This window comes from Arachis hypogaea, chromosome 14 (genome assembly GCF_003086295.3).
Source record: "Arachis hypogaea cultivar Tifrunner chromosome 14, arahy.Tifrunner.gnm2.J5K5, whole genome shotgun sequence".
In the NCBI taxonomy this organism is placed as follows: Eukaryota; Viridiplantae; Streptophyta; class Magnoliopsida; order Fabales; family Fabaceae; genus Arachis; species Arachis hypogaea.
Genome location: NC_092049.1, coordinates 65,381,721 through 65,392,031, shown reverse-complemented (window position 1 = coordinate 65,392,031; position 10,311 = coordinate 65,381,721). Strand labels below are relative to the sequence as shown.

At 39.4% G+C, this 10,311-nt stretch overlaps 1 non-coding gene across 1 annotated transcript; it reads left to right on the top strand.

Annotated features, from left to right (window-relative positions):
* The first annotated feature begins 513 nt into the window (after positions 1 to 513).
* LOC112745275 (small nucleolar RNA R71) lies at positions 514 to 620 on the top strand. The gene has a single exon (XR_003173212.1). It is a non-coding gene; the product is annotated as a small nucleolar RNA R71 (small nucleolar RNA).
* Positions 621 to 10,311: the final 9,691 nt, after the last annotated feature.

Here is a 10,311-nt window from a genome sequence, read left to right as displayed (position 1 = left end):
ATGTTGGTGAGCTGCATTGTTGTTGGGTTATGACGTCTCTGATCTTGGTCTTGATCTTGTTGGTTTCCCTATCCAAAGTTTGGGTGGTTCGTCCAACCTGGATTGTAAGTCTTGGAGTGTGGATCATGTGCCTGCCTGGGTGAGTTTCCAATGTAGTTGGCTTGTTCCTGATCACCCTCTGCCTTTGCATTTACTCCTTCTTGTGTTGCTGATGAGGTGGTGATTGCTGCTACTTGGTTCCTCTCCATCTTCTTGGTAAGGTCAGCCAGCTTCTTGGTAATCAGCTTGTTCTAGGCCAGTAATGCATCCATGTTGTTTAGTTCCATTACTCCTCTAGTGTTGCCTCTTTCAGAGGCATAAAAGTAGTCATTCTTGGCTACAGTCTCAATGACATATATGGCTTCTTCAATGGTTTTCTTCTTGTTCAGAGATCCCCCTGATGAGTGGTCTACTACCTTCTTTGATTCATAAGAAAGGCCTTCATAAAAAATATGTAGCTGTACCCATTCATTGAACATATCTGGTGGGCACCTTCTTGTCAAATCCTTAAACCTCTCCCATGCTTCGTAGAGAGTCTCACCATCTTGTTGCCTGAAAGTTTGAACCTCAACTCTCAACCTGTTAATTCTTTGAGGAGGATAGAATCTCGCCAAGAATTTGTTCACCACATCTTCCTAGGTTATTAAGCTCTCCTTCGGGAAGGATTCCAGCCATTTAGATGCCTTGTCCTTGAGTGAGAAAGGGAATAGGAGCAGTCTATAGGTGTCAGGATGAACACCATTAGACTTCACAGTATCACAGATCCTCAGGAAGGTGGTTAGATGTTGATTGGGATCTTCTTGGACACCTCCTCCGAACGAACAGTTGTTCTAAACAAGGGTGATGAGCTGTGGCTTAAGTTCAAAGTTATTGGCATGTATGGTTGGCTTTTGGATGCTACTTTCACAGTTTCCTGGGTTTGGATTGATGTAAGATCCCAGAACTCTTCTTTCTTGCCCAGGATGATGCACTGGGCCTTCTCTGCCATGGTTGTGAGCTTCTTCTTCATGATGGTTCTCCATATTCTCATCCATGTCTGATTCAAAATACTCATCTTCTTCCTCCGTACCAACTACTCTCTTTCCTCTTGCTTCCCTCCTTAATCTAAGGAAGGTCCTCTTAGGTTCATAATCAAAGGAAGTTGAAGTCCCACTTCTTTTACCTGTCATACAACCAACACGGCAAAAGCAAGAAGGGGGTAGATGCAGAGAGTATTCTTGTTAGAAATGCTGTTAGTGTGAGTGATGCAATATATCAAACAGTTAGTGGGTTAGTGAACTGAATTGTAAACACCTAAGAAAAGGGTAGGGGAAAAGGAAGAAAATAGCTAAACTGAAAGTGAATTACTCAAATGAAATTAAATCAAACAAAATAAAAAATTCTCAATCTAGTTATCCACCAATTTAATCATTGTTGATACAAAATCAATCCCCGGCAACGGCGCCATAAACTTGATGCACGGAAACTTGTCTCTCAACAATTTCCCTCGGCAAGTATATCGAATTGTCGTCAAGTAAAAACTCACAATAGAGTGAGGTCAAATCCCACAGGGATTGATTAGTCAATCAACTTTAATTAGAGGAATGTTCTAGTTGAGCTAAGCAGAATTTGATGTGAGAGTTGCAGGAAATTAAATGGCGGGAAAGTAAATAGCAGAAAATGTAAATACTGGAAATAAAGAGCTGAATGTAAATGGCGGAAAGTAAATTGCAGAATGTTAAATGGGGATTTGGAAAGATGAGCATAAAAGTAGATTGCAGAAATTAAAGAGAATGGGTGAGATCAGAAATGGGAAGTCATTGGGTTTAGGAGATGTTGCATTCTCCGGATCAAGTTCATTTTCATCTCTTCCTCAATCAATGCATTCATTGATCTCCTTGGCAATCTCAAGTGATTGAATTCCAATTCTTTGGTAATTCAATCTCTCAAATCTTGATCAATAGCCAATTCCTTGGTCCAATTGCTCATGAGAAGAGATGAAGTATGGTCACAGATTATACCACATGTATTTCCAAATCAAAGTGTTGGTAGGATTATATGTCACTAAATCCATCCAAACCCCAATTTGGTCCAACATAAGAAAACATTTCTAGCATGATCTCTTCATTCCTCTTCCAAGGTTCCAAAGAGATCCATGTATGAATAGCTTCTTTTCCAAGATAGCTACCCAATTGGATGAAGATTGAAAGCTTTCTAGTAAAATCAAGAGAAAAGAAAGAGGAAGAATAATGAAAATTATTATTGATCCATCAAATTACAACAGAGCTCCCTAACCCAATGAAAGGGGTTTAGTTGTTCATAGCTCTGGGTATGGAAAACAAAGATGGAGAATACATTCTAAAAGTAAAACTAAAAGTGCAGAGAAAGTAAAATTATATAGAGAGTAGTTCTCTCAATGCCCCCCAAAAGCTCTTCTCTAGTTCAAAACTACTCCTATATATACTACTCTTCTGCTCTTCTAGTTGGCTCTTCAAGTCTTGGATATGGGCCTTTGGATCTTGAGTTGAAGCAGTTTGGAGTCTTCAGTGGGCTCAGCTTTACTTGCAAAGAAAGTGTGAAGTAGGCATGGATTTTAGCTAGGACGTTAGTGGTGTTAACGTTTAAGTGAAAATGTGGGTTCGAGAACGTTAGTGACAATCACCTTTTTCACTAACGTTTCTAGCCCAAGATGGTTCACGTTAACTTCAACGTTAGTGGCACTAACGTGACCACTAATGTTTCCTCTTGATCCTTCGCGAACGTTATTGGGGTTTACCTTTTTCAATAACGTTGCACTTAGCCCCCTTTTCTCACGTTAGAATCCACGTTAGTATAACTAACGTGGCTCTTAACGTGGGCATGCCTTAGCCTCGAGAGCGTTAGTGACACTTACCTTTGTCACTAACGCTCCAAACACCCTTTCTTCCCACGTTAGAGTTCACGTTACTTAGGTTAACATGACTTCTAACGTGGTAGTGATAGCCATCTCCAACGTTAGTGACAAAGGTGAGTGTCACTAACGTTGGCTCATCATTCCATTCCTCCACGTTAGCTTCCACGTTAATGCAATTAACGTGGCAACTAACATGGCTAATAGTGGCTTAGTCCAACGTTAGTGACAAAGGTGAGTGTCAACAACGTTGGCTCTTCTTTGTTTCTTCCACGTTAGAGCTCACGTTAATGTACTTAACGTGACTCTTAACATGGCTAGGTGTGCCCCTTTTTCCAATGTTAGTGGCATTCATTTTTACCACTAACGTTGGAGCTTTACTTCTCTTCCACGTTAGCTTCCACGTTAACGTAGTTAACGTGGCAACTAACGTAGGCTATGATTGCTCACGAAGGCGTTATTGGTGATCACTTTTCTCATTAACGTTGCAAGCTAGCTCCCATTCGACGTTAGTGGTCACGTTAGTCTAACTAACGTGACTACTAACGTGGGTCTTCCTTTCTTCTTTTGTCCTGAAATCAAGCAAATAAAGTGCATCAAGGCTAGGTTCTAACCCACGAGATCATGCATCATTCATTTTATCATTCAATTCATGCATAATTCTCATAAAATCATATAAAATTCACAATGTTTGCTTGAATCAAGATGTAAGTGATTATTTACCCAAAACTTGCTTATTTCCTAAGAAAGTGCATGAGACTACCCTAAAACAATAAAGAAAAGGTCAGTGAAACTGGCCAAAATGCCCTGGCATCACTTACGCATACATTGCCATTTTTCCATTCCACGCGTACGCGTCATACACGCGTGCGCATCGATTTTAGTTTCCTAACTCCAAATTCTAGGCTTCTTATCGTGGACGTTGGAGGCAACGTTTGAGGCAACTTTGGACCTCCAATGCTCACTTAGTCACGCGTACGCATGACCCATGCATACGGGTGAATGGTCAATTTTGCCATTTTACGCGTGCGCGTGACTCACGCATGCGCGTGGATTAAGGAATTTTTTACTTTCACGCGTTCGCGTGATTGACACGTACACGTCGCCCAAAATTCTTTCAGCTCCAGAAATGAACATTTTCGAGGATGTTGGAGGTAACATTGGTTCACCAACATTCCCTCCAACGTTGGCACCCATGTTTTCTTCTTCCAGGATATTGCCTTCAACGTTGATGTGCCAACGTTGACCTCTCCTTCTCTTCTTCCTTGCTCTTCCTCTGCTTCTTCTTACCTATCATCAAACATACTCATCAAAGCCTTGGCATAATTATAATATTTTGCATCATTCATAGCATGAACTAAATCTTGCAAAAATCTCATGAAAATACATAAAATTATAATGTGTGATTGAATCAAGACAAGCATGAATTTCTCATCCAAACACTTACTTATTGCCTAAGAAATGCATGAAAACTAAGTAAAAACTAATGAAAAGGGCTGGTGAAACTAGCCTAAGATAACTTGTCATCAATCAATAAAGTACAAGGCTAAGATATCTCTTGAATTATAATCTTGAAGTGCATTCTATGAGACTTAAATGGATTAATAAGATCCTAAAAAGAGAAAAAGAGAATGAAAAAGAAAGAAAATAGCACAAATTAAAGCGGGGCACCAATAGTTTGAACCTTGAGGCATGTGTCTGTAGTGCTTTTGTGCAAGGATCCGCTTGGATGAGTAAGTTCTTAGGAGTGCTTCATCACTTAATAACTTGGGTTAACTATCCCGGAATTGTCAACTGAAAGTCCACTATCAAGAGCAACCTTGTCACAAAATATTTAGCAACCCAAAGAGGTGCTGGACACCAAGGACTAAGAAATGAATAACAAACCATGTGCATGTGGTGTGTAGATGTTGAGGAGAGACTTGGGTGATTAAGTCCTTAAGAGTGTTTCAACACCTAGCACCTTGAACCAAATGGTTCGGGAGTGTTGGATGGAAACCTATCCTAAAGAGTTGTCTCAACACAGAACACTTAGCTACAAAAAGAAATAAGCTCTAAAGAAGTAAAGAAAACAAAAACAGAGAAGTTAAGGATCAAGAATAAGAGTCTCATAGAAGGCAATAGAGTGAGAATTCAAGAGCATATGACAGCCTAGAAGCCAGCAAGAACATGAACCTAAATTGCCATGTATGAAACTCCATGAACCAAGGATTTGAATTCTCTGAATAAGGACTTGTATCTCTTGTATTTTCATTTCTCTCTTCTTATATTATATCATTTTCTTGAGGACAAGAAAGATTTAAATTTGGTGTTGTGATGCCAGGGCATCTTGGCTAGTTTCACAAGCCATTTTTAGTTTGTTTTAGGGTAGTTTCATGCATTTCTTAGGCAATAAGTAAGTATTTGGATGAGAATTTCATGCATGCCTTGATTCATTCAAACATGGTTAAATTGATGCATTTTCATGAGATTTATACTATATTTACTTGTGTCTTAAGAATGGTGCAAAATCTTGTGAATTTAGCAAAGCTTTGATGCATGTGTTTGGTTGATGATAGGTGAAAAGAAGCAGAGGTAGAGCAAGGAAAGGGGGCAATGCAACATTCTGCAAGAATCTGGTGCCAACATTAGAGGGAATGTTGGTAAACCCTAAATCCTAAACCCTAAACCCTACACCCTAAACCCTAAACATTTTTCAATACAGTTTACTTTCTGGAAATTGGAAGAATTAGCTACGACGCGCACGCGTGGGCTACGCGTACGCGTGGGCGTGAAAATTTTACAATCCACGCGTACGCGTGGGTGACGCACACGCGTGGGAAGGCCAACGTTGGAGGGAACGTTAGTGAGCCAACGTTGAGTCCAACGCCTGCAATGAGAATTTCAAAACTCAAGTTGGGAAAAATTGCGTTGACGCGTACGCACATTTTGCCCTTGCACGCGAATGCCTGAGCGACCTGATTAACGCGTACGCATGAGCCACGCACACTCGTGACGGCGCGAACGTTGGTGCACCAACGTTGAGTCAAACGTTGCTGGCATTGCCCATATTTCATTTTTCTCAAGCAAAATTTGACCCAACATTTTTATACAAACGTGGTTACCAACGTTAAGGCTAATTTCATTCTAAAATGCACTAATACAGAATATGAAAGTTAGTTTCCAATGCCCATCATCAAAGAATCACTCCTAACTACTTCAATTAAGGCTAAGGCCCACATCCAAGTATTTGAAGATCCAATTGAAGATGAGAAGAAGCTATAAATAGAGGAGTTTTGAAGATTGAAAGGAGCTCTCGAGAGGCCCTGAGGGGTCCCTGGGAGTTCAGAACTCTGTTTTCTCTGCACTTCTCTTTTAGTTTAGTTCTATTATCTTCCTTTTATTTTCCTTTTCGGGGGTTAGAGAGATTGGGATCTAAAATTGTATTTTCTACATAATTTTACTATCTCTGCAATTTCAGTTTACTTGCAATGTAATTTTCATTTTCAATTTCCATTCCCATAGCTATAAACAACTAAACCCCTTTCATTGGGTTAGGGAGCTCTATTGTAATTCAATGTATCAATATTAGTTTTCAATTTTCTTCTTCTGTCTTTTCTCTTGATCTGCCTAGAAAGATTTCATTCCTCAGTCAAACATTCAATAGGCTTGGAAAAAAAATTGAATGTAATTGGGTTCTGTGATAGGCTTGGAAGAGAAATCACATAATCATGCTTGAAATCTTTCTCACATTGGATTAGGTTGGGGTTTGGATGGATATTGTGATATGTAATTTTACCAATACTGTGATCTATGAATATGTGTGGTATAATCAGTGACCATACTTCATCTCTTCCCATGAGAACTTAAATCAAGGAATTGGGCAATTGTTCATGCTTAGAGAGATTGGATTGCCAAGGAATTGGGATCCAATCACCTAAGATTGCTAAGGAGATCAATGAATGCATTGATTGAGGAAGAGATGAAAATGAATTTGATCTGGAAGATTATAACATCTCCTGACCCTAATGAGCTTTCCCACTTCTGATCTTACCCATTCTTTTAATTCTGCTGTTTATTTTGATGCTCAATTACCCCACCCCCATTTAATTTCTTGCAATTTAAGTTTCTACACTTTAGTTTCCTGCAATTTCCTTTTTGCCATTTAAATTCTGTTGATTACATTCTGTTCATTTACATTTCTTGCCTTTTAAGTTTCCCGCCAAATTAAATTCTGCCATCCTCACATTCAAATTCTGATTCAGTTCAACTAGAGCAATTCTCCAATTAAAGTTGCTCAACCAACCAATTCCTATGGGATTCGACCTCACTCTACAGTGAGTTTTTACTTGACGACAATTCGGTGCACTTGCCGGTGGAAATTTGTTGAGAGACAAGTTTTCGTGTATCAAGGTTAAGTTCAATTCTCTAATCCATAAGCCACACAAGTTCTCAGGATCTCAATTCAAACTAGGAATTTATTGATCAAGAGAGTTGTGAGGGAATGAGCATCAAATTGAATTCTATGATCCCTCTCCCAAGGCTCCATAGAGATTCAAGTATATTTAAACCCTCTTCCAATAGTGAATAGATCTATTAAGCACAGAAGTTTTCCCTTAACTACAACAAGCGGATTGAGAAGAAGAAGAATTTCATTAATTCATTTGAATTACAATAGAGCTCCTCCCCCTAATGATTGGGGTTTAGTTAATCATCACTCTAAGAACAATTGCAGGAAATTGAAATTGCATGAAAGTAAACCAAAATTTAATGTAAGCTAATGTAAAGTTGCAGAATGTAAAAGTGTATAAAACTAAGAGTCCTAAGCTAAGCTCCAGAGTACGTCCTCTGTGTAAGAGTCCGTAATCTCGGTCCTACTTTCTAAGTTCAAAACTCTTCCTATATATACATTCTTCAAATAAGTCTTCAAGTACTTGGATTTGGGCCCTTGGCCTTAGTTGAAGCAAGTTAAGATTGGCCTTTTTGAAGTTAACGCTGGCGTTAGCTTACTAACGTTGTCATACTTGCATGAGTGCCCCTGGAACTGGCATTAGTACTGGCATTAACAACCTTGATAATGCCACAAATCTCTTCCAAGCTGGTGTTAACACTGGCATTAACACATTAACATAGCCATTAATGCTCTTCTTGTTGTGCGTACGCACACTGCTTCGTGCGTGCACACACTGACAAATTTTTCTCTGGTGCGTACACACTGCTCCGTGTGTGCGCACAGTAGCCGAATCATCCTGCCCCAACTTCATTCAATGATCAAAGACGTTAGTGTGCTAACATTGGTCGCGTTAGCACACTAACGTTGGTACCTTCTTCCTTGTGTAGTGGCGTTGGTGAGCTAAATTTGGTCACTAAGACCCCCTTGTTGTTTGACCAATTTTGGCACTGGCATTAGTGGGCTAACTTGGCCACTAACACCATCTTCTTCTTCTTCTTTGAGCATGTTAGCACTGGTATTAGTGGGCTAACTTGGCCACTAATGCCAACACCTCTTCATTGGCAACGTTGGCACTGGAATTAGTGGGCTAACTTTGCCACTAACGCCAGCTTCTTCCTTGTAGACCACGTTAGCACTGGCGTTAGTGGGCTAACTTAGCCACTAATGCCAACACCTCTTCTTTTTTGCTTCTCCTCTGCTTCTTCTTGCCTATCATCAATCAAACAAGTGCATCAAAGCTTTGCCATAAGCACAAGATAATGCATCATTCAATACATCAAATAGTTCTTGCATAAATCTAATGAAAATGATCATAATTCACTTATGTTTGATGAATCAAGACATGCATACATAACTCATCCAAATGCTAACTTATTGATGAAGATAAGGAATGAAACTAAGTAAAAACTATAGAAAATGGCTGGTGAAACTAGCCAAAGATGCCTAGGCATCACAACACCAAACTTAAATCTTGCTTGTCCCTAAGCAAGCAGTAAAGCATAAGAAGAATGCATGAGAACACAAAGAGATAGAAGCCCTTATTGAAAGATATTCAATCCTGGTTCATGGGATTTCATGCATGGCATCTTTGAAGTTCATAAACTTATTGGTTTCTAGGTTATAGCATCCCCTTAACTACTAACTCTACTGCTTCTATGTAACCCTTTTATTCTTTGATCCTTGGTTTGAACTTTTTGCTTTTATTTTTCTTGCTAGAGGCTTATTCTTTTTACTGAAGCTTAGTGTTCTGTGTTAAGGCAGCTCTTTATGATAAGCTTTCAGTCAACACTCCCGACCCAGTTGGCTCAAGGTGTTAGGTGTTGAAGCACCCCTTAGGACTTACTGACTCAAGCCTCTCCTCCACATATACACACCACAGGCACTTGACTTGCAATTTAACATTGAGACGTTGATGCCCAGTGCCTTTTTGTGTTGCTAAATGCTTTGTAGCAAGGTTGCTCTTGATAATGGACTTTTGTTTGATAATCCTAGTTAACCCAAGTTATCAAGTGATGAAGCACTCCTTAAAACCTAATCATCCAAGCATATCCTTGTACAAAAGCATCACAGGCATATATCTTTAGGGTCAAGCTATTGGTGCCTAGCTTATTCATTGTTGTCTTCTTTCTTTATTGCCAACATTAGCACTGGCGTTAGTGGGCTAACTTGGCCACTAACGCCATCTTCTCTCTCTTTTTTTTTTCTTTCTTTTTGCAATGATATTTTATTCACAAGGGTTTCATACAATGCACACTAAGCCTATACTTAAGGTAACACTCTACCCTTCCACTTTATTTGTAAACTTACTAAGTACTCAAGCATGTACTACCACATAACCTTGGGATTTTTATTCTATCTTCTACCAACTTGGACTTTTACTCTTTCTCTGTTTCATAACATTTTCTTTAATTGAAGCATAGGAAACAAAGCATACAATAAGATATGATGCAGTGGCCTAGGTATTAAACTAGCAAGCCAAAGTAAACATAACGAAAACATAGTGCAAAGAGTAATGAAATAAATGTGGAGGTATGTTCTGTTTCACACATGCATTTCCTTATTAAACTTGTTGAAAAGAGAGATGCACCACCTTTTTATTCCTTGGCTTGCTTTCCCTTCTTCTTCTTCTTCTCTTCTTCTTGATCTCCCTCTTGTTGGCTGCTTGCACCTCCTTTCTCCTTCTACATTCCTACCAGCCTCTTCCAAAAGCCAGCATCCTCCATCTTCTTCTTCAATTTGGCTTCATTGCACCTTGCTCTTTCTATTTCTCTTGATTCCAGCCTTTCATGAATGTCATCATACTTTTGGATTCCCTGATACAAATGAGGCAGGTAGCCAACTAAATAGTTAAGTCTAGCTTGAGTACTCATGTTATACTCGACCCTGTCTAAATGCCTCCCTTTATTGAGAACCATATACTCATTAAAAGTCTTCATGTGAACATTCTGGCATTGATTGAGCTCTTGGATAC